This window comes from Neodiprion virginianus, chromosome 1 (assembly GCF_021901495.1).
Source record: "Neodiprion virginianus isolate iyNeoVirg1 chromosome 1, iyNeoVirg1.1, whole genome shotgun sequence".
Classification (NCBI taxonomy): domain Eukaryota; kingdom Metazoa; phylum Arthropoda; class Insecta; order Hymenoptera; family Diprionidae; genus Neodiprion; species Neodiprion virginianus.
This window is the reverse complement of record NC_060877.1, coordinates 11,663,440-11,689,124: the sequence shown is the minus strand read 5'-3', so window position 1 is coordinate 11,689,124 and position 25,685 is coordinate 11,663,440. Positions and strand designations below refer to the sequence as shown.

Below are 25,685 nucleotides of genomic sequence, written 5' to 3'. Positions count from 1 at the left end.
GAAATTGGCGTATTTATATCGCTGGGTGTACGAGTACTATTTATTTCTGTTCGATTTCTTTGGTTCACTTAACTGCAACAAATATTCCGACTTTCACTCGATATCACTGCACATGCAATATAGGCAGGGAAAGCATGCGGCGGTATGCAGATGTCTTGCATAAATTATTATCCGCACCCGCGGTTTTCTGCATACACGTATATCCATTCATCCATCACCATTGCGGAACGGCGAATAGAATTCTGAATTTTTCAAGCGTTGGTACACGGCCACAGCGGTAAATCTGCAATAACACGGAATCCCGCGGTATCGAGAGAAGGGAAAGTGCTAAGTAGATTGACCTGTGACCCACAAGGAGCAATCGATCCAACCGCAACCACAACAATCCGGGTTTATTTGTACACCGATCGTAGGTACGACGTTTCTTCGCTATCCACATTATTCATCCATCCAACGAATTCGATCATCGCGTGAGAATCTATGCACCTATTACACTTTCACGTGAAGTAACGATATCACTTTCAAGCTACGATTCAAGCAGCTTTACGGTCTCTCCGGCAGGTTGAAGAGTTACGGTGAAGCATGTGCAGATCATATTTCGTTAAGGTGCACGAATAGCTTTGTAAGTACAACATCGGCACTTACCTTACATAGTAAGAGTATAAAATAGACCATGAAAGACGAGAAGATAAAGAGTGAAAGATGGAGAATACAATGGGACAATAGCCGTGATTAGTGTAGTAATCAGGCAGGGAATTTGGCAATGAATCACTAGGCGCGTTGGATAGGTAACGTCAGACGCTTGGCCTTCCCTCTAATTGTACCAAACTTGAATCGGTAGTTTTTTCCGGCAAAAATTTCGACAAACAGAAAAAGCAATTATTTACAAAAATATCAGTTTATATAACTTGGGTTAATTGATATCGCCGGGAAAAAAACACCATCCAACAAATTTGTGGAGTAATTAAAATCAGACTATTTGTACAACGATTGCGAAGATATTTTCGCACTTTTTATGGAACTGATGTATCTTTCAAGCATAAGTATAATGTCCGCACAATTAATGCGTACCAAAAATTCAAGCTATTTACATTTCGAGTAAAAGATTGTATATCTTACGTAAAACACCGAGAAAGACGCAAATGACGATTGATTAAAGCAATGTTTATCATTGTTCAAAGTTAACGAATCCGCGGGTAATTCTGTACGTAACGTAAATTACAGGCACAACGTTTTCGTTTTTCACGTATTACAAAATAATATTCATATCTTCTTGACGATAAATCACTATACGTAAGATACAGACTGGTATAAATTAATATAACACCTGTAGCCATTATAACGTGCACTTAATTATTTCGCAATATTCAATTATTTTTCCTCATACCTGTAACATATTATAACCCTTTACGCGGCCGCACCTGTGCCATAAAACTTTCATCGAGCAATGGTGGTAGATCTCCTTGCGATTTGACCAACATGTACAACAGTTTTATGCGTGTGGCTACATCACTTAGCGTGAAATTCACTCCTCCGGATAATGTTCCTTGGTAAAAGAGGACAAGTGTCGGGCGAGAAAGTTACTCTCTGTACAAACAAACAAGGATAACGTGCCCGTGTATTTTTTCCATTTTTTTTCCCCCCCACCTCTCCGTTTACGCAAATTACACACGTCGCACGAACTTCCGTGTTCGTTTCACGTGTTCACTTCGGTTTGTAGACCATGTACGATTCTCGGTATTTACCAGAGACTACATATCGTACTATCGCATCGCGGTGAGGCTGCTTCTCGTCGATATCTGACTTCGCCAGACCTGCAGTCGCCTCTTATCTCCGGAACGGTGTGTACGCGACTTTTTGCAATCATGCACAACTGTACGTACTGCCACATATTATACGCGTTTACGACATACGCAACTGCGCCTTGTCCATTCGCCGATCGAAGAACTAACGGGACTCTCGATTACGAGCCATGATTTCCGCCTGCCTTTTTCATCTTTCATTTTGCCTCGATCATGATCAAGCCTCAAGCACTTGCCGACGTTGTTATCCTTTAGGCTAATTGCATTTGCTATTCTGTCGGACAGCAGATCGCTGATTGCGGAATTCGTAATTGCTCCCCGAATGTGAAAAGTCGAATTTTCACGTTTCGATAGGTTTAGATATCGTCTCCGACTATTTTCAGATGGATGTTTATGCGTGTGATTAGTTTATTTGTAACAGGACACCTCGAAAACAACTGTTCAGAGTTGAATCATGTAATTCACATATTGATTTTGAGCATATCCGGTCAGGCTACTCCATTTTTGTTTTATTTTTTCTGCAGGAACGATAATTTTTTCTTTGTTTCACAATAACTCGTAAATGGATAGAACAATTTACGGTAAATTTAATCCATTGCATCTTCCTCCTTTAACTAAGAGCTGATTAGATCTTGAGCAAAATTGACCGACTCATTCCTGAGTAAAAAGTTAGGAAGATAAAAATTTTTCGCAAATAACAGGAACCGCGGGAAGGTCTGCAATCGATTTTTTCAAACCAGTTAGTTTTCCTAATTGTTCTTTTTAATCTGCAATGCTTACTTTAAATTCTTGTGCAATTGAATCGATGGTTTTTTAATTAGTTTACTTTCCTACCGTAATTGAAGGTTTGGTTTTATTATTTTCGTTATTCGTGCGTCTTCAGAGTCACATGAAATGAGTTCACAATCTGACTTATCGTCTAGCGAGCTGTAAAAGTGTGGCATAGCTATTGATCGACCAGCAGCATCTGCAGTTTGCAAAATATCGGGTATAGAGCTGATATGCGGAAGTTTAGATGTTTGCTATTCGGTCTAACTAACTTTCCACTAACAAAAGGGGGTTCAAAATACACGTATACGACACACGTATCGTCTGTTGTTCGTCGTCAATGTACGATATTAACATCGGCTTATATAAGTCGGTTATTTTTGGATAAAAATCTTGCTCTACGAGATTGTTGCGTCATCGCGCAGCGAGAAGTTCGCGCTGCCGCTTGTGTAAGTACAACGTTCAGCTGTTGTACTGCTAATGGAATTCCTCAATTTCGCGATGAAACGCAACGCGAAGCCATTCATTCGCAACTTTGGCCAGTTAATTTTTGCTACTTGCTGTAAAACATACATCTATGTCAGCCACGCTCAATTGCTTCCGAATCGCAATGCGGCGCAGGATAGGAGTTACATGTATTTAAAATTTATCTTACAGCTATATCAATATACAACAACCATTTTGGAATGGAAATATCGACGATAAGAAAGTGGAACTGCACCTGCAACGGATGAAACCGAATTATTCTCGCGTTTTGTGTCTCCTTCATTTTGGTCGCATGGAAATCAGCTGTTCATTCAAGTCGCGGCCATTTTGTTTGCGCTTGCGCCAATCGTTGATTCGATCTGCTTGTACTACTTGAAGGTCTTGTAATAATCCAAGGGTGAAACATAATGACACGAACTTTGGAGATTTTCTAACATCACAGTGTCGTCGATTTCACGTATACAGAGTTAGGAATAATATGATGCATCGATTTGAACCTCAAACAGCATTTTTAAAGTCTACTCTAATTCCTGCAATGTTCTTCGATTTAAAAATTTCTAATCCAATGGTAGAAATTTACGATCTAAGGATGTATTGGAAAGTGGAATAAAATAAACTCGTGAATTCATTGATGGATAAAAATCGAGAAAACCGTGGTGAATTCGATGCGCAGGAGCTTCTGAGTTATGGAGTTACGAGTTATTGAATCGGAACACAAGCAGGGCCCTGATTTCCGCCTAAAATGGTTTCGCAGCGTCGCGGCGTCGCGGCGTCTGAGATTCTGGATGTTGAGATATGACTGCAGCGTAAAATCCGCGCTTCTAGCCGCGGTTCGATATCGAATGCACTGACTAATAATCGCCTGGAATTTATTTCGCCTGAAAACATTTTTCATAATGGGGCTGATCATTTCGTTTCGTTGTATTGTAATTTAAGAAGTTCTCATTTTGTATCTACGGCCGAGTTGTGATGACGTCAAAATTGACGGTGAATAATTATTGACTCTCGATGGGACTTGGCCAGGTTTAAAAACGCTCAGATATAAATGGATACACGCGTCACATAAATGCGAGCACGCGTGCACATAATTATACCAATGACAAGTCTGTTAACGCCTATGCATATAATAATACCGTATATAATAACATGTGTGTATATTATAAAAGAACACCGAAAGCTGATATTCATCAAAGTGTTAAACTTTGAATAGATGAAAAAGTTCATTATCGGACGGATGCATTGAATCTGAAATCACACATACACGCGGGTAATTGTCGCGGGAAAATTTCGCACATGGAATAATAATACATACACGAACACTAGTACTTACCTATGTGTACTTATATTGTCTACCTGCGCCTAATATATTTTATCTGATTAGAAAATAATAATATCAACATTATAAACATATTCGTTCATAGACCGTATCGTTATAATGTAAACAGTTGCGTAATCGCGTGGAAAAGTGACAGAGAGCAATCAGAAAAGTTGTGAAAACCTCTGACCGTAGGGGCAAAGTGCAAATTGACAATCATAATTTTCAACATTTTTAATGTCGCGGCATTGAATTATACGTGTGTATTATTACTATCTATATTGTTATTCGTTGTTTACTGTATAATTCCGAGCATTCTTTTCGTCACAATTTTAATCGGACAACATTGACTTTGTTGTTCAATGTTAAATCGGCGCATCACTTCAAAACCCGAGTCATAATCCAAGGCGGTTATGCGTATTTTTTAAATAAAAGACTTCTATCTTCTACATAATATGTTCATTGACGAAGTTGCAGACGCGCGGAAAACAACGCGCTGCATATGATCCATATTCGATAAATTTTGTTTGCGAGAAATATTGGAAAACAAAGAGGATAAAAAATAAAAAAAAAATTAAAAAAAGATGAAAATAACAGAGGCCAAATCATGAATCTTTTTGAAAAATAGCGAAATAATCACCTATTGGTGATAAACGAATCTGTCATAACGAATATAGTCGATAATATGGTTCGCCAGTAACCAATGACCTTCACGGCGATCTCGTGAAGAAACAATTCTCCTTCTTATATCGGGAGATCTCTCGGAGCCGTTGTCCCGAAATCTAGTCGATATCTCAGGGGATTGTTATTCTCGTTTTGTGATTCTCGAGACGACCGGTGAAGCAGCCCCTGGAGTGACGTAGTCTGCAGATCCGGAGATAACGTCTCTCTAGGAAACCCTGCCGGGATCTACACGGAACCGGTTCTCCTTCAGCAAACGCTGATCTTCGTTTCTCATTTTGCGACACCTACGAATACTAGGTTTTTATGACAAGGAAATTTTGCGACGAAGTCATGATTCTGTAATAGAAGAAGATCGAAGGAGCTCGATTATTCGCAGAAATTCTTGGAAGAATTTCCTGACATATTTTGCAACAGGAAGAGCTGAAAATTGCGGTGAAAATTATGCGAGAACAGATGATGATGATGATAACGGAAATGCGCTGAAGGTGGTGCCAAGTAACGATCACGCGAATTGAACTATAGATCGTTACGCTAAATATCGCGAAATGCGATGCTTCCCGCAATAAAATAGCCGGAGGTGAGAGAAAAGCGGACATAACTTACCTCGTCTATTTTTGCAAAGTATATCTGTGTACGCTCAGGCGGAAAGATACTGAACAGCGCTGAATTAATTCGTCGTAGTTACGGCGCGTGTATGTGATGATGATACGATGAAGTAGTTTCGACCGAGACCTTGGCGAACTTGATCGATGCGGAGAGATAATGTTTGGGTTATAAAATTGTGGAAAACAAGGACTGGTGACGAAGGCACGTCACCGACACGTGCTACACCAGAACGAAAATTTTAAACCCACGAAGCCCCAAATCATAGGCCAACCCTCTGCTAAGTGACACTGCAATACCTTCAAGCCATGCGGATCCTCGTTAGCGTAGATTTTCCCGCCTGGATCAGTGCCAGATGAGAGAAAAGAGTACGCGTATTAATAAATGGTCAGCGAATTTTATTGGCTCGAAAATCTTACCTCTTCATGCATATACAGAGTGAATTCCTAACGACCGCACGTTCCATCGTCTGCTAAACTTTAACGCGCACGCGCTACAATCCGAGAACAATTGTTTGCCAGGGCGACGAACCGTCGTAAATGTAACCTCAAAAATTTTGACAATTGTCGCTGGCAGTTGGAGGTTACATTTATGACGGTTGGTCGCCCTCGTAAACAATTGTTCTCGGATTGTACCGCGTGGGCGTTAAAGCTTAGCAGACGACGGAACGTGCAGTCGTTAGGAATTCACTCTGTATACGATTATGCGTGTGCGGTAATGTTCATTGTTGCAATCCCTTTCCGGCTAACTTGTTCTCGGTACGAAACAAAATGCGGGTTAGATTCTATTGGAATTATGTAACAATGACCGGTGATGCAGCCGACGTGAGAGATTGGGAGTCGTTATCACGTAATTCTTATAGAATCGAACTCGCTGTTTGTTTCGAACCGAAAACAAGTTAATCGGAACGGGAAGGCATTAATACACATTGATGAACACAGCTGTGCAGTGAATTTGGCGCTGATTCTCAACCGCCAATTATAATTCGACGTTATATATGCACAAAGAATTAAGCGTATTATTGCAGTTCCTGGAACATTCGAGTATGATTGTGAGTGCCAAATTCAATATTATACATTGTACAGACAACGCAAGTATCGATAATAGAAATAAAAATGTCGCATCACAATCTGAATATTGATAATTTTCAGAGATTTCACGTTAAGCTGAGTGAATCGGGATTGACTGCTGCACAATATTTAATTGTGGTCGAGGAATCATGCACGCGCATTGTATTTGTAATTACTCGTGTATCCGCTTGCCTTGACATCGCAAACAAATTCTGCAGAACAGATAACCCAAACTCACACATATCTCCCTGTGACGATCCATGCAGAATTTATGTGTTCATGGTGTGTAGTGAAAAGTAAAATGCAACAGCGTCACGCTGCAGCAGCCAACAAGGTGAATCAGCACCGGAAACATTCTTATCTCGCACGATGTATGTTTCCGCTGTTACTGCGCCTAGGAGACTGGTAACGATCGATTTCCACTTTCCCACGATCGTTTGCCAATTTGTTTAGACACTTGACTAAAATTGTACGAGTACCGGTCTTCCTCCGAACTCGGGATCATAATCACACGGCTGTGTTTATTGCCTTCTATAAAATAACGGGGGAAAAATAAATTTCACGGGGTTGTAATGGGTAAATATTTTTCTCAACTGCACAGAAATAATTAAATATTTTGCTCACAGAAACAGCTGCGAAGATGATTTTTTTTTTTGTATGGCAGACATGTATCAGAGCTTGCATAAATTCGTTTGTCTATAGATTTAATTGAATCAATACACATTTTGTTCGCTTAATTAGATTCAATTGTTCATCGTTCCAAAATCTTTTGGCCACACTTGCGGAAATTGAGTAATTGACTCGATCTACATCTTTTAGTCTTACAATTAGGCCTACGCGCAGCTAATCAATTCTATCTGAAAATAATTGAAAAAATTGGACCATGCCTGTAAAAATTGATCAAATATACGTAATGTAGATTTGACGAGAATAAACATAACACTATAGATTCTATTAGTAATTGGTCGGTAAAATAGATATATCCTCTCTGATAAAATATACAGCGATCGAAGTACCAAATCGTAATTCATATTCGAAACCTGAAATATAGAGTAAGCGTGTATCTAACGGTGAAAATGTGAAACGATTCACAGGAACTGCAAATAAAATTAGTTACGTGCAAAAAATAAATCATTATTCCGGCACCTCTGAAAGTCAGGGCAGTGTGAGAAATCAGTCCAATTTCAGGATATATTCCAGGCTTCTCATTTCATTAAATTCATTCAACAGCAAACACCTACAGCCCATGGAAATGTTATTGAAATGGTTGACAGAGCGAGGCGCGATCAATCGCTCAAGAGATTCGGAAACAGGAGGTGATCCATCGGTAACACTTTATACCCGTTACCTTGCTCGTCAATTACGATGCACACTGGGAACAAAGCGAGTCTGATTGTCAGACCTTGCCGCTGAACGAGCATTGTGTATTTGCATTTTCAACCAAAGATAGAACACGAGTATTGCATAATTCCTACGAAAGCCAGCGGACCACGGCCAAGGCATTTTCGCTCTACCCGTTTGTCACGATTTTGCGATACGAAGACTTTTTCTACTACAAGCACTGACTTCGTTCTCGTGGCAGTGAAATCGTGCATACTCACCTGTAAACTCAGCTTTTGCATAATCAGTTCGCACAATGGCTCTTTACTTTTTTTTACACATGTATGTATACACGTTCATGTTTGAAGTTCTTGAACCTCTTTACACCACAGTTGTTATTTCAAATATTATGTTATTTCCTATTTGTACAGAACGTTGACAAACGGAAATTAACATTCAAGTTTTATACCGTGTTCGTTTCGCGTTATTGAAGACTTGGGACTTTGGAGGAATAAATAGGATTCTAAAATATGGGACACCCTGATCATCGAATCCGTGTCGTAAATTTTAAATTTACGTTGTAAGCAGGAGATGATTGAAACCAGAAATTGAATCGATGCTGTAATTTTTTTTAAATCATGTCTCTCTTTGTTACAGGTAAGCAATGCGTTTGAAATTCCTCCACAATACGCTTGACATTTATTGGTGAGTATATTTAAATGCATTTCACCTCCACATTTTTCATAATGAATTTATCCTATACGTATACACGTATCGGCAAAGTGATAAATGAAAGATAATCGATTTATGCTCGGAAAATTCTGAAGCGAAAAGAAAATAGCTCGATTGATTCCTGGCTTTGGCTCAGCACTCGGTTTAACGCTACAGAACGCAACTTCCCCACCATCCAATGAAACAAATTACTCTTGTCGACTGCAGATTTAGCACTCTCGGCATGCGTGTGGCGTAATTATGCAACTCGATTGTGCAGTTTCGCGATATTACGCAACGCGTGTTAGAGTTGAGCTTCGCCGCGTCTTGCTACTCAATTGCCGAATGAGATAAGAAACAAATGACAAACGATAATAATTAACTCTGAACCGATTTTGAATCGCCCGCCAAAAGTGGGCACCAATGTGACATTACAGAAACCGCTCCTTTCAATTTCTTCGATACGTACAACATGATATTCTTGCGAAGGATTTGCGTATACTGAGTGCATAATTTATGTACCATAGATGGAAACAGAACGAAAATAAGAAGAAGTTGCGAGTAACAATCGATCTCGCGGGAAAGAGAAGAAAAGAAGCAAAAAATGTTTATTCCCTTTCACTGCTCGTCTCGCCGCCGTGTCTATATCTTAAATATACCGTGTGTCCATGAGGAAAGTGCGCACCTTATGCGCGTGCGTCAAGTTGTTCGAATTTTATCGGCTGACAGTTACCGCCTGATTGAGCAGCCGACGCAATACCAATCGCAACTGTCAAAAAATGTCCCTAGGAGCCCAATTATGTGCGAATATAACCTCTTCCTAGTTCGCAAGGGAAGCGCCAAGTTTTTGTAAAGTATTTTTGTTAATAACGATTTCCGGATTACAGTAATAAATTGACCGTCGTAGGAATCCCGCGATTTGATTTACACGATCAACGTGTGAGTGTTTTATTTTACTTCGGATTAGCTCCGGATAAACGAACTGTTTTTTTCAACAACACCGCAAGCAGTTGCCGCACAGGTAGCGGTGGGCTCCTAGGGACATTTTCTGAAAGTCGCGATTGGTATTGCGTCGGCTGCTCAATCAGGCGGTCACTGTCAGCCAATAAAATTCGAACGACTTGACGCACGCGCACTTTACTCACGGGCACACGGTATAGATCTGTTATGTAAGAAACGTTCAGGCACATATCGTTGCGGACACTGGAGTTCAAGCGGCTTGTTAAAGTCATGGAAACGTGCAGTGGCCGATACTGCTCGTGTATACTTGATAAAACCGATATCCTACATTCTGCTGGCACGCACTGCGTCTGCTGTTATCCATTGTATATTGCACTGCGGTATTACGAAGATTATGCCTACAATTCTCCGGCCTTTGCGGATAAAATATTCCGATGCGTGCAGCTGTGTAAATTATTTGCCCATGCACCGTTGGGCAACACGTCGATTTTCACGATATGGATTATGATGCAGATGTCGAGGAAGGTGATGATTAAAAATTCATACATCTTGACTATCGTAAATCATCCTTCGTGGTTTCGCCGGTGTTGGGACTCTCCGTTTTTTATCTCGCGATTGAGGTCAGGTTTGTGTTGAGTCTGTGACGTTCGATGATAATTGATAACTTTTACGAGAGCGGTTCGAGATGTACGAGGTTACATGCAGACTTGTTATTTATCTCGGCGTTTACCCACGTTTTATACATGTGCTTGTGCAGGCTTATCGGTAACAATAACGGCTCTGTTATCGTATTATAGTTCTACACTTGTTTATTATTATACGTTTTGAAACGACTATAAATTCAAATTCATCCGAATGACTTTCAGCTTTTAGCCTGCCTTTTATACGATTCTTGCAAAGTTTGGCTAATTGGTTAATAATTTTGCAGTTTTCCTTGAAATTCTAGTGGCTTTTAGAATCATTATGATTATTTCACTAATCTCTAATGATTTTTAGGAATTTCAACTGAATATTAATTATACACAACTAAACCTGTATTTGTCGAATTGCCATCAAAAACTAGTTTCTTCCTGGACGTTCAAGTCGACGTAAATAAAATGAAGTCCCTCGCCTATTTCTTGGTATCTATACATTATTCATTAATAGTTTCGTTACAAGTCGATGAGTGCATTCTGAAAACTGAATATTTTTTATTTTCAAAAATGATACAAGATTTAGTATCACCATCCTTGTTTTTGCTCAAATATCAGTTATGAAATTTTCAGTCACGATTCCACTCGAATTTCTTTGATGGAGAAACAACCTACAGATTCGGTCACGTTGTCAGAATTTTTGGTGGATATATAGATTTCATATATCCTCAAGAAAAACCATAGTGACATAAATAAATATTCATTCGAACGAATGACCCATATCACACAAAATATTTATTACTCGCTTATTTATTCAAACATAACTTTATATATTGATAGAATTTTTATGATATAGACAAGTTCTTTTAATTCCTTCCACACTTTCTTGGTTTGAAGGCCAAAGTTTCAATACACACTCATAAACTAATTGCAGAGTAATAAATGTCTAATAATTCGTCTAATCTTACAAATAGAGAAATGTGTGAAAGCCTTCAAGTTATTCGTAAATTAAAAGCTGTGTAACACCTTCACCCCAGCAAAAGAATAATTTTCGAATGTAATTCGTACGTAATCCGGGTAATTAATTGTAATTGATATTCGATTAAAATTAATGGATATTATAGCGGGAGTAGTTGAAATTATGTATTTAACAATTACCAGTAATCTACTCGTAACACACTTTATATCATCGGGTAGTTTTTTTTATCATTACCGTTCTTCAAATACAAAAAAAGAAAAAGTTAAACTTGATTCACGTCTTCATAAATTAATGCTTCGATTGACACAAAAAATATTTTTTTACGGCATGGGTATTGAAAAGTCCACTTTTTGTGGCAGTTTTCGTTCCGTAAAGTGACGCTTTCTACGGCAGCGAAAAAAGTTGCGGAATAAAGTCTTTATTCCGCAGTTTTGATGCGCAGTCCGAAGTGCGCATCCCAAACTGCCGAATAAAGTAGCTTCGTCGAACGGATCGCGACATAACCTCACTCTTCATTTTGCTTTTCAATTCCCATCCCGTAAAAAATATTGTATGTGGCATGCCCGTAAACCGTTTTTTGGCTCGGATAATTTTATCCTTGTCAAAACAACAGGCGGTTTACGGACATGTCACATAAATAGCTATTATGCGAGGTAGCTTAAATATTGAAAATAATATAGGTACTTGGAATTGAGGCTTTCTTGTACGAATGTCATGAATAATTCACAAAATTTCACCTAGCATAGGTGGTTGAAATTATACGTATGCAGGTTTCATTCGATACTCCAAATTATTGTTTTGCTATATAACTTTTTTGGTAAAACGAATAAAAGAACAAGCATTTCTTTTGCCCGTTTGATCGCGCGATATTTGGTAAATCGAATCAATAGCTACAAACACTGTCCAGTAATGGGTTCCCATAATGGTGCTCGCACACGCCGGCATGCAGGTTAATTTGCGTGCGCGATACGCACGAGCGGTATAAATTTATTGCGTGCATGAAGGTGCCGTCCGTAGCCTTGGCATTGTGCGTCACCTACGGTCTCGGGTCTTTTACGTAACTTGCAATTATGGTACGCGGGAGGGGCCGCCACGTGCTCGAGGCCGGAATTGCATACGGTTGCAGTATACCAGGCATCGGCTAATTGACTTTATCGCACCCACTCACGGCGCATGTCACTGATAAAAGATGACGCCGTGGACAAGAACGTTCGGTCCGGCAGTGTTGCCGTTTCTAGTAAAATTGTCATTTTCTAGTACATTTCAATTGTTTTTATTACGCTGGTACACTTTGTGATTTTTTAGTAGGTTTTGGAAATATTTTAGTGAGTTTGCATTTGCGAAATTGAATTGAAATTGGACTTTACCCGATCAAGGATCAGATGTACTAGGTACTCCATGATCAAGAATATCTGGTATGGAAGAGATTAAGGTCTGGAAACTGTATTTATCTCAAGGCTATTTTCCATTAACTGGTACAGATCTTGAGTTAAAATTTGAACTTTGGGAATTTCGTACACTTTTGTGTACGCCACGCATGCGCAACTTGTTGAAAGAGTCCTTTCAGACAGGTGTTGCCAACCTCCGAAGCAAGCAAATCTTCAGAAGGTGGTCGAAATTTCCTTAGCTTTCTATGTTTGGTACATTTTTTAGAGGAAAACGAAAATTTGCAGTCAATTTCCTTTTAAATAAAACTCGAAACAATACAAATTCGTAAATAAACAAGAAACGGACAAAATTTAAACAGAAAGTAAGAAAATTTTGAAAAAGTAACTCAGATAAACCATAATTATCCAAACTCCAACACCAAGTCAATTGGTCATACTCCAAGCAACCCAACCCACACCCCAAGCAAATAAAGGAAATTGTTATCTATTTTTCAGTATTTAACCTCTTATCGCATACAAAGCCATTTGGCTGCTGAAGTTCTATTTTTTTCCGTATGTTAAAAGGTTTTTTTTTTTCAAAACCAACTTTGAATACTAATTTTTACACTTCGTGTAACTGAACGTATTTTCTGTTGTCTACGGTAAGTGTAAATTGTCAAATTATTTGCGTAAATGTAAAAATTTTATTCATTTCCTTCATAATTCATGCAATAAGGGGTTAATACTGGATAGTTAATTTGTCGATTTTCAAAAAATCTACGAAATCTATAAATAATAAAATATAAATTAGCTGTTTCCCAGTCTATGATTGTCGCCACTGTCGCCACTGCTTAGTGCATATTTTTTCAGAAACCTCACAAGTGGTTGTTTTTTAGGTTGTTGTTTCAATTTCACAGATCATTTTTAGAGATTTCGCTATTAGTCTTGAGATTTAGTTTGAGATCTTCAGATTTTTTTCAGATTTTGGCCTAAACGACAACATTTCTAAATAAGAAAACAATTTTTCTTCTTCCTTTCAGCGGGCTCTAATTTCTTTATATCTCAAAAAATTTCTTTAAGGTTGACAACACTGCTTTGGGTATCCTACCTCACTGAAAAATACGAAAACAATGAAAGCACCATCTGGCGGCAAGAAACATAACTTCACAACAGTTGAACACCATTCGGTACATTCTACGACCTATCTAGTAAATTTTTTTCACAGAGCTGCTACATTCCCAGTTACCAAAGTGGCAACACTGAACTTCGGTGCTCTAATTGGCCCGGCGAAAGTGACGCCACGCGCCAGGCAACGCGATTTTCATTTACAATGGTTTGTATTGTTGTCGAGATAAACACACAACTTACTACCTAAAATCATCTTTGGCACGCCCTGTTTTCACGACTAACCGTTTACACGCCTTAACATGCAGATACATCGTATACCTGATTGTTATGCAAGAGATAATCGCCGGCTGATGGCTTGAACTGGAATAATTATACCCGTGTGCAAAATGCCGCGCGAACATTATTCGCTGGTATATTTCTCATAGTCATGATACGCCGTGTACGCATAGATGTAAATGTGGGTATAGAGCTGGTACCTGTGATTGTACATCTCACGCACGCTTGAACGACGTTGTACGATATATGAACGGGTGTTACGAACCTGGCAAACAAAATGGTATGACAGTTTGAATTATTATACGCCAGACAAGTTGGCGCGCGAATATAGGAGTAGGTATACGCATTAAACGACGAGGTGATACCACGATGAGACGTAGCAATTCTCTCAGCTATGCTGTACGACTGGAGGTCCTATGGTGAACAGTTTTTTTTCTAATTCAGGTATCGATTTTGAAATGTAGTGTTACGAGTGTTTTCCGTAAATCTATTGTAATCTGTACTCAAATATTGCTAGGATTTTTTAAAATATATTTTATGGTTTCGTTGAAACTGGACTCGGTTTGAAACTGTTTCAATTTTTCAACTGAACTGTTGAGGCTAGGAATAAACATCAGGGATGAGGAAATGACAGGTAAATAATGTTTGCGTTACGTGGCACCGATTTATTACATGGTTAAATTTTTTGAAATTCGCTGCTCCGCACGGCTAGCTTGTTAGCCATATCGACGGCTTGGCATCTTGGTAAATAATTTTGCAGATGACATAAGAAGTTATTGCCTACAGTGCAATAGACTCCTATTTTTTTTTTTTATCAAACTTTATCTGTAGAAGTTTCTTTTTTTTATGCACTTTATTATTTCATTTGGGCGAAACTTATGCAACTATCTATGTAGTATCTATATCTATAAACCGTATTTATCCATACATAATTTTAACCTCAAGTACTGTAGCTATGAAGGCAATATTTTCTATTGCGGATCAGATGTTTGTTTTCATCAAATAATTCAGCTAATCATCAAGCTCAGCAACAGTAGGTGAAGAAAGTATGGACGACACGTAGACTTTAGTGTTTAGTTGAGCGTTTCTCCTGAATTCTCGAAGACTCGCTAGCTTTGGTAAATCGCGAACAAAGAAGAACTATTTTTGCCTCTTCTTCATGGAACTGACCCCGCAAACCGTGTGGCTGTGTGTATACGAGTATAATGCCGTCCGCGTATTTGGGTCGCACCACATTCCAACTACAGGGCGTTTCAAGAGCCGTTTGACCTGCCAGCTATGCTTCTGGGTCACGTTTCTTCGGATTTAGGTCTCTCGGGGTCTTCGGACTAGCTGGCTCGACTCTCGGCTCGGTCATTGCAAACGCCTTCGATCACACCCAGCACTTCAGGCTCGCGGTAAATACGCCCACTTTCAAATCACCTTCCACCTTCCATTAATCGAAAGAATTCGCACGTCGACCAAGAATTGCAATCGACTTCCAATTCCGTTGTAATCTGATGTTGAAAAATAGTTAGGCCAAGGTCCGATGGACAAGTTAGACACACGTGGGTATGAGACGTCCGGTTTGAATAACCAATCTTCTATGGCCAACGTCGATCGTCGTCAGTTCGTAAAGAAGAAGGGTAATATGAAAATATGTAAGAGCTTGATATTCATTGTTAAATGTTACTTGTTCCAATATGAACTGCTGTGAACCTTTATTTGGGTTAAACGGGCGATTAAACTCTTAAATATACAACAGTCCTTTTTTCGGAATCATAAATTTACCATTCTGAAGAAAGACGCGCACGAGTTCAGCAGACATTAGGCTGGAAAGTCGAAAACAAAAAGGAATACCTTTCTATTACCGGTAGAACTGGATTCTTCCAAAATCAGCAGCCCTTCTCCAGAGTTACACGGTCCGAGATTCAATTATTCAGGATCGTTTCTTGCTCGTGTTTTCAGACGTTGAAGCTTCTTGTATCGGTTGTCCTCCACGTCGTTCCACCTTGCTTCGTACATTTCGACATGTGTGGGGACACGGCTGCTATCAATTTTGGCTTCCTGCCCGTGGCATACGTATGAATGCTTGACTGAGTATAACAAGTATCCTACCTTAACATTCTGTGTACGCGAAATTTTCTCAGTATTGAAACGAAATCCTAATTGGATACTTATCAATAGTTACACCTTCAACGTCGCCGAGTTTTGAGGATTGCGGAAAAAGTGTAACAATTGAGAAACTATGAAACCTTGATTGGAAAATCTGAACCGTTGAAATTAAAAGAGGAAAATATGGAATTGAATTTGGAAGTATCCCGTGTGAGAGAAATGATCAGTAGATAAGTACATATTTAATGTTGATTTCAGCAACTTAAATTTCGAACATTAGAAAATCTCTCCACCAATCTACTGATTTGATGCATAACCTCAGCTTTCGATTCACACTTCACATCTAACTTCCTCTTGGGATACACGAATTGTAATATCCTCACGGTATTATCTCACCCTGAAGAATATCGTTATCCAGTCACGTTGATCACATATGTTTTAAAAACTGCGGTTTGTTAGTCTGATAAGAATTTCAAAGCTTTTGCAAGAACAAAGAACGTCCGTTATTGTCCAATTTTCGGTGAGATTGAAAGAAGTGTAGGTACTAGTAAAAAATGATTGATGAAATGAATTTTGTACGGTTTGTCTGCGCGATGCAAAACCTACTTTCGTACGGTTTCATATTTTTAGCTTCGTTTATGGTGTCGATACATGGTTGCGCAAGGGACATGAAAACACATGGATAAATAAATACAGAATAAAGATGTCGTTGTAATCGTAAGTTCATAAATTTCACCTTGGCACTGAGATCGCAAGACGCATCCCTTTCGACAATGGCTTACGGCCAATGTTCCAAAACGACTTTACCCTAATAATAACAGTAGTGAAAATGATCATAAAGTGAGCCTGACTCATCATCGTCAAAAATTTGTTGCGTTTTTCAGCTGTGCTGTTCGGTTATTCTTCGTCAAGTTCTTGAACTGTCATTCATCTCTTTTGTGCCAAAATTTGCATCGTTAATGCCTCTTAGAATCGAATAAAGATGGACCTGAATATATGATTATAGTCATATACGCGACGTTTTTGTCGAATAATGTGACAGAAAATTACGTAACCCTTGAAACTGATTTTGACAACGAAATAGATAATGTACTGAGAAAAATTTCGTTTCTTGAAATTACTAGAACAATCGAATAAAATTGTTATCTATGCAATGACGGTTTGAATATTGTTGGCAATTAAAAACAAAATATGCGGTAGAAGTAAATACTGACTGTAATTATAGTTGCCAGTGTTACATTTTCTAGTTGTTGTAAAATTGAATCTGTATGTTTAGTTCAGTACACGTTTCAATTAAACAAGAGCTTTAATGCGTTAGCACCAAAATCAATACATCGCAGGAGTTCCAAAAAAAAAAAAATACAGTACAATTAATCGTAATGACAAAAAAGAATTTTCTCGTTACCGCATACAAAACTAATTTTCACCTTGTACCCAGCGTTAAAATACTGTTCGGTTATGGTAGAAACCATAAGAAGAAATTTTTCTCTAGGTGGATGTTTCGGCGAACGAATTTTTAAATTAAAGCGATCGTGACGCCGCTGCTTAACCGTAATCGGGGTGGGGGAAGGTCTGCGCGGAAGTAATTGAACCTAGAAGCTCATACCAGGCGGGTGAACCGGCGCTGTTCGCTGGCCGACGAGGCGGTGGAACCCAGGGGGTAGTGAACTCGGAACTGGGTCGTCAGTTCGATCGGTGGCACCTAACCTGACCGACCTACCTACCCAACGACGACCCGGGACGAGAGTGTCACCGACTGCAGTTGGCACTGCGGGCTACGCGACTAACGCGACAAGCTCTGCAGGATGGACTCTGAGCGGCAAAAACGAAAAATGTAAACGGTGAACTCCTGCAGGTGAGGAACGCCATGGGATCCCCGTCGTCACGTGGCAACTGACCCGTTCGCCGTCTTGCCAGCCTCTCTGAGGAAGTACTGTTAACCGTTCGACCGCATGACCGACGCGCAAGGATCAAGGGCTCCGGCAAGGAAGGTATCTCAGGTCGGTCTCTCCGATTTCATTTCTTTTTTACTATGTTGTGATAGACTGAAAACTAAGCGACACGTGTTTTTTTTTACCTGCCATTAAACAGTTTAAAGGGGTGAAACGACCCTCTAAAGTAAGGGATGTCAATGGGCGATTCGGCAGTTCCACCCGCAAGAACATTATGTTTTTCACAAATCCGACTGGAAATGGTTTCTCGCAACGAGAAATGAAAAATGTAATTTTCTGAATTAGATACGAAACAAACAACTGTCAAATCGATCCTTGACATGTCTTACTTTGGGGGGTGGTTTCATCCCCTTAAAGTGTTTAATGGCAGGTAAAGAAAAACACGTGTCGCTTAGTTTTTAGTCTACTATAACATATTACAAAAGCAATCAAATCGGAGATCTCGACCTGGGATACCTTCCTTGGGATCAATGTCGTTATCATTGCTTCGAAGATATGTGGGATCGGATGAGGTCGATTTCATGTCGCGGAAAATCGGCCACGGAAATCAAGTTTTATCTGCAGGACGTGAGGGGCTCACTTTCCTTCACTGATCATAGTCACACAGGAAACACGAGAAGGTGTCGTTTGTTAAAGGTTCTCGTGAGGACGTTGCTAATGTGATTCCAATTAATGGACTACCCATATTTTATGTTTTCATTGCGTATACTTCAACTGCAGAGGTCTGACTTACAATCTCTAAGTTTATTCGATTTGCTGGGTATCTTGAAGTCGTTAAAAATTTATGAAATAACAAGATCGACGATAGAAAAGCCTCTAGCTTTTCATATTACTGGGGAAACAGGATTACAAGATGAAGCAATAATCCGTGAGAAGAACGTTTGAGGATTGAAATTAATGTTCAAATATCTCAGGGTTTTATATCCGATAAAAGTCTAATAAAGCTGACAAAGAAATTTTAAAAGCTGTATTTGGATGAGCTGAAACAAAGTGGCCAGTTTCAAACTTCAAAGACTTTCGATTGAGACATTATAACAAAGAGTCCTTTTGAAAGGAAATCTCAATATATGTGTCGAATTTTGTAAAATATAATAGCAATGACATTTTCATCCTTGTAATACCTTCGATTTTTCCCGAGTTAATCTTTGCGTGCAATCAGGATGAAGATGTGATAAGCGATGGGGATGAATAAATTTTATTTTTTTTTACAATATTTAGGAACATCGATTACCTCTCCGCGTGAAAAGATAAAAATAAAATGAAGAAGAACTTTGTAGAAATGATCGCCTCCAAGTTGTTGAAGTGGAAAATGAGTCCGACTAACTGTGAAAATTACGAACCATGAATAGCTGTGCAAACAAGTTCCTCTCGAAACAAAATTTGAACACTGCATGTTGTTATGGAGTATTGAGCTGTATTTTCGCTACCATTTCTGACTGAAGACAAATTATAGAACGAATTCGCGCAACGATAATTGTGCATTGCTCGCATTTATTTCACATTTCGTAAGTACAGTCGAGATGTCAGCTGAAGGTTTACCGAGATAAGTGCAGGCGAGAGATAAGACTGGCATAAGCTACTTTTGAGGTCTCTTAACCGGATTATCGAAGCCGGACAAAAAATTGACTAGGATGAAAAATGGGAAGATCCCAGGCACACGTTCTAACTTCACATGGTGGCTTATCCCTTAAGCTTATCGTACTTCCTTATTACGATCCTAGTGAGCGGTAAGTTTGCATATTCATTGGTAGTTCATGGGTGTGTTTCGCCGTTCCTTACAGGGCACTGGAAAACTGGAGAAGGATTATTAAAACGACCTCGTAGTCTTGTTAAGACACTTGATATTTTCACTACCGCGCAATTGCACGATTTCCAATGGTTTCCATTCCACTATTGATTTCTCCCGTTGCTTATCAATGATTTCCAAATGACTTAAAGTGCCATCGAGAATCCTTTGATTCTGTTTCTTGCATGGTTCCGTACATACATGGTTGAACAGAAATGAATTCCGCTGAAGATTCTTCCGCAGGGTTGACAGTCCGGAAAAAAGGGCTCAACTTAAGCGCGAAGCTTTTTCTCTTGAAACGTCCCCGCGAGGCTTTGACGCGAAAAAGAAAGACCAGTGGCATTTAAGCCTTTTCCGCTTTGCAAACCTCCTTCAGATCGAGTCAAGAAACTGCGGCATTGTATTCGAAGAAAGGTTGCAGTGTGAACAATAACGGCGAGGAAATTGTTTGCGACTTGTATGGCGCGTTCTTCTTATATGATAGAGATGTGAAACTGAAACCGGAGTTAATAGTGTTACACTATCGTTGGGGAAAACGTTGATAAATTTTCCATTCTTGTGTGGCCAAAATGTTTTTATTGGCTGGATGAGTGCGTGAAGTAAATCATTCTGTCTTTAGGCACTAGACAATAATTTTTATCTACACAATAACGATAGGCGAATAAAGCTGTTTGTCTGGTGATGTGGGTGCGAATGTATGAGTAGTGAACGTATACTATACGTATATGAAGTACACGCGTATTCGCTGCTTCAAATTTAACGTCAACAACACGAGATTACACTAAGATTTTTGATAAAGGCGTCTAGAGCTATTATTATACCAGGCGTCAGCATCTTGCGTAGGTGTAGGTGCAAAATCGTTTGTGTAAATTTTGTATAGTTATTATTTTTAACTGCGTTTCGCGATTACGTCAATTTGACTAAACGTATTAACAATCGACTTTAATGCAGTTAAATGGTGAATTCTTTTTTTTTTTTGCAGAATTCGATATTTCGAGTTTCAAATCGGCTCTGAATCGCAATCGGCATACATTCACCGTTAATTTTCATTCTAAATTTCTGATTACGAACTAAATTTTTTGTTGCAACTAACGCACATTTTGTAATTGTGACCTGAGGAAAGTTACCAATTCTATTCTAATCTGAAGCGAACGTTTCATTATCTTATCAGGTGTTCACCGATCTTTTATCCGTGATAAATTATCTCTGTTGCTATTCGAACACGCGTGTATGCGATACCGTAGACGCGATACAAAAATACACGTGACCAGTCTGCTTGTAACACGCGGAAGGGAAGAGATAACTATAAATTTAGAGGCTAGGCATCGGCCGATTCACGCCTGGCATCGGAGATCCTCCCCTGCCAAGTTCCTAATTCAATTAAAAAAAATACACCAAAATGAAAACAAAAACAAAAACAGAATCAACGTAGCCCGGCGAGGGTTACGCAACGTGGGGAGGGAAACAAGTTTTCAAGAAATCAACGCAACAAGGAGGAAAAAACACGCGCCGAAAGCTTTGTATTATAACCATTTCGTCTTTCACGTGCTAAAACGGGTGAAACCTCGTAAAATGCGAGAAAACCAACCGAATCTGTAAAATATGCGCGTAAATCAAATTGTTACTACCGGTCGTAATACTTAAAAAGATATACGAGATTCGCAAAATTAAATTTATGTACACAGGTATATCCTTTTTTACATATATAAAAAATAATATATTCACCTACATATTATTTAAAAAAAAAAAAACAGAAACACTTTACGTCGTAACTGGAATTTTATTACTTTGGAAAAAAATAACCGTTTTGTACTTTTATACAAGTTTATTTCAAATCCATCCACGTCTAACCCTGACCGTCATTTCGGATTTCTGGACCATGCTTTGAAATCATTGTGCCAACTTTGAATATTTGTGAAATTTTCTTAAATTCTTTCTTGTAACATTAGTCATTTACAAGTTTGTCACGAGCCTAAAGATTTAAAGTAACTTGACAAATTTTGTGTTCATCAGTTTTGAAAATGACTCCACTTTACTGTTTTCTATAAATACGGAACAGCTGTTTTTTTTTAAGCTCAACAATTTCCTCAATGTGCAAATTACAGTTGAAATAAATATCGGAAAAATGTGAGGGAGAGATGACGAGGATCGAACGTTTGTCAAATTGTCATTGAATGTACCATATGGAACGCTCTTTGTTCACGAAACTTGCAAACGCGTTTTGTTTCCAAACAGTCAAGCGACCAAAAATATCTTATATAATGCCAACTAATTTTCTTTATTTCGAGAAAAATAAATAAAGGCAAATATTGTTAGTTCGCAATAACAAAACGAAATATTTACTTGACTTTGCGAACGTTGCAAAATCGTTTGGTCATCTCCTTGGAATATATGAATACTTTATAGAACAACGTTGAAATCATGTGCTACATACTACGTGTTTATATATTTTCTTACAGTACAAGTTACAATTTCGTATTTCGCGTTTTACGAATTTAGGTCGACACGAAGAATCTCTACATTGAAAAAGTACAATTGGGTTTTTCCCAACGTATTTAAATCTGCGACAAATATTAATTCCATAAATAAATAGATAGATATTTTTAATCTAGATACAAAACTTGTTTTCAAAAAATAACAGGTGTTCGGATAGTTGCAAATAAATCGCAAAATATTATGCAAGTCTTATACATAGAAGAAAAAGATTTTTCCACTATACATTTGGTGAAAATCGGCAACGGGTGAAACGTCTAGCATGCTGAATTTTGTTCATTTTTTTACAACTGGTTTCGAATGACTGGCTCGGTTTTATCGATTCGAAAATGCGAGGTTCTCATGCACGTTGTACGCTGTGTAACATATATTACCTAAATACGCGAATAACGGGCGTAATGACCGCGCTCGCGCTTGACTAACGTTGCAGACTTTCCTGTTTTTGCAATAAGGTCAGTTTAATTAAATGCCAGCAACGGTTCGACCTTAAGCTAGCCGATACATAACGGCTGTGCCAATTTGAGATGTTCGAATTATTCGTTGCAGTTATTCCTGTACCTATACGCGTTTTTTCACGAAGCACGGAATTGAGGTTAGGGTCGCGTAATGTCAGATTTGTTCGCAACGGCGCATGCGCGGAATACAGAAAAGAAAAGGCCACTTTGAACTCGTAGGACTTAAAAGTGGTCCCTTCGCTACTTCGCGCATGCGCATTCGCAGACTCATTATACCCTCATAGAAACAGAAAAACGCGTAAAACATGCTCGCGTTGTATAAATACATTATTCGCGTTGTTTGGGCGTGAAAAATGCGTTTCCTGCATTTGCATGAAGTGCCGAAGAATTAAATCAATTGAAGAATTAAATCACTACGATCGGTCCGTCTTCTTGCCACATGCCCAAGGCACGAAATCTTGAGACGAGAATTATTTTACTCTTGATTTTTCCGTTCATGTTCTGCATTCGCGAAATCCCTCGAGAAGACGAGGCTTCTGATTTCCTAAATAAGGCCTGCAAAGCAGATCACGAGTATTTATTCTCCTAGATCCTTACAGATTTCTGGCTCCTGGCCAAAACGATGCAACAAAAATTCTGCATCGAACGTGATTCATTTGGAGCATATACAAAGGATGGGATAAATTGCTTCATAACGCTTCGTATAACAGACTTTACAATGTCGTGTCACTTTTTTCCTCTTATGGTGATGCCACTTTAGGATTTTCAAATTTATGCCGCATGTCAATATCGAATTTGAATGACGAAATCACGTATCGTTACAACATTGGAATTTTGCAGTCTCAAATCCATACAACTAATTTCCCTTCGTTTTGTCAGTGCGGTACAAAATTTCGGTATAATTCATGAGAAACCGCACTGCAGGTATGTTGCGGTCCGCATAAGGACGATGCCTGTTTAAAAAATTTTTCGTCGAGGTCAAAAAAAGTGTATATATGCGAAGGTTATAATCGAAAGCCAACACGTATCGTGTAAAATTCATCTGTACCAAATTGTGTCTGTAATGATTAGTTATTGAAGGACTCATGCAATCGTAGTGACGTCATCGAGCACCTTATATACTGTATTTGTAAGCATAGTGTACTAATTCGATTAGCGTCTAACTATTCTAACCATCTCCGATTGACTTTGCGTTGAAATTTCTAATCGTTATCCCAATTCTGAAACGCCCTGGCATTTTTTTTTTTTACAGATTTTCACCTGTTACCGCACTACGTCTATCAATGATATTCTCAATCCTGTAAAAAATTCTGTACGAATTAATCGCAAGGATGTTACTCCAAGCTCAAACTTAGTACAATAATAGATCTCATAATATTTTTTTTATAAAGAGTAAATTTTACTTTTAAGAAGAATGGGTAAAAAAGGTTTCATGCGCGTTGAACCTCTGATTTTAGTCTATTCGGCGAAATTCCTATTCGCCTTGGGGGTTCAATCATCGATGTGTATAAATAAATTGGCAAGGTGGGAGATACGCCGCTCGCCGAAAGAAAACACACACTCTTTGATTAAATTCTCGGCAGACAGAAAGAGAGAGAGAGAGAGAGAGAGAGGACCGGCCTGGCACTTGGCTCAACTATCAGAAGCGAATTGAGTAACGTAGATACAATGAACCAAGAAGCGTTTGGAAATATACTGACCAATGCAAAAGAAAATACCTGATGACTTTAATTTCCGGAACTTTACGAGAGGACGTCTGAAAAAAATTTACGTTACTTCCAATGCAACCGATTGATTGATAATTGTAATTTGTATTCTTTTAACAACGAATTTCTTCCGGTGAAAGGTGAATTTGGTCAAAGGTGTAAATAAATTGTGAAAAAATTGCAATTAGATCGGACAAACGCTGTCACAGTAACACATATTTTATTACAATTAAAAAATGTTCATTTACCTCTTTGATAGCTTCATTATTGATTGGAAAAAGTTTGAAAAGAAATCACTACAGATTTCTGAGTGAAAAGGATTGGACAACTACTTTACAACACATGGTTACAGAAGTAGTGGAGCACAGCTTTTGAGAGTAGGTACGTTACACGTTACGAGAGCTGGTGTTAAGTAATTGGATTTCTTAGACGAAAGAAAACCCTAGATTTAACACCTCGAGCTGCGGCGATAATCAAGCTAATAACATTAAGTGGACTCGCCATCGGTATACTTATGAGACCCTAAAAAATTGCCTTTCCATAACGCTGTATTGCCGTACATGAATGTGAAGTAACTCGTAAGTTTGATCTTATTTCACTGCTTGCCGTGAAACCATTCTTCGAATTTCATTTTTAATCGCGGACAACTGGAATCGAACTAATATTATAACACAAAACAGTTAGTTCAGTGTTGTTCAGGTTTCCTTAAAACTTTGGTGCTGTTGTTTGAACAGTGAAAACAAATTTGCAAGGCTGTTGAAAATCGGGGGATATAATTATTTAACTCTGTATAACGTAAGTCTGAAAGCAGAATTATTCCTGGAAAGGATAATCAGAAATTAACTCGTTTCAGAGACTGAATCGTAGTTCTTGTTTTATAATGTTCTATCAAAGTAGATTCGTGTGATAAAAACGTTTGCATATTCAAGAGGCAATTACTTGGGCAATTTGGGATACCGACTAATTGAACATTTGAGTTTTATAAAATTTAATACAGAACTATCTGATTCTTATCAAGCCGGATAAGAATCTGAGTTGGTAGATAGAAGAAATGCGAATCATTGAAATGACTTTCTTCTAGGTTCAAGTTAACTTTGT

General features: G+C 38.7%; 1 protein-coding gene across 2 annotated transcripts in view; it reads left to right on the top strand.

Moving 5' to 3' along the window:
- Positions 1-25,685, top strand: part of LOC124301087 (uncharacterized) — a 107,760-nt gene that overhangs the window by 59,156 nt on the left and 22,919 nt on the right. The window contains exon 1 of one of the 2 annotated variants that reach the window (XM_046755786.1): positions 8,737-8,753. The exons of the other annotated variant lie outside the window; for it this stretch is intronic. The gene's annotated coding sequence lies outside the window, so the exon portion shown is untranslated. Of the gene's footprint in view, positions 1-8,736; positions 8,754-25,685 lie in introns of those variants that run through there. 2 annotated transcript variants of the gene reach the window in all.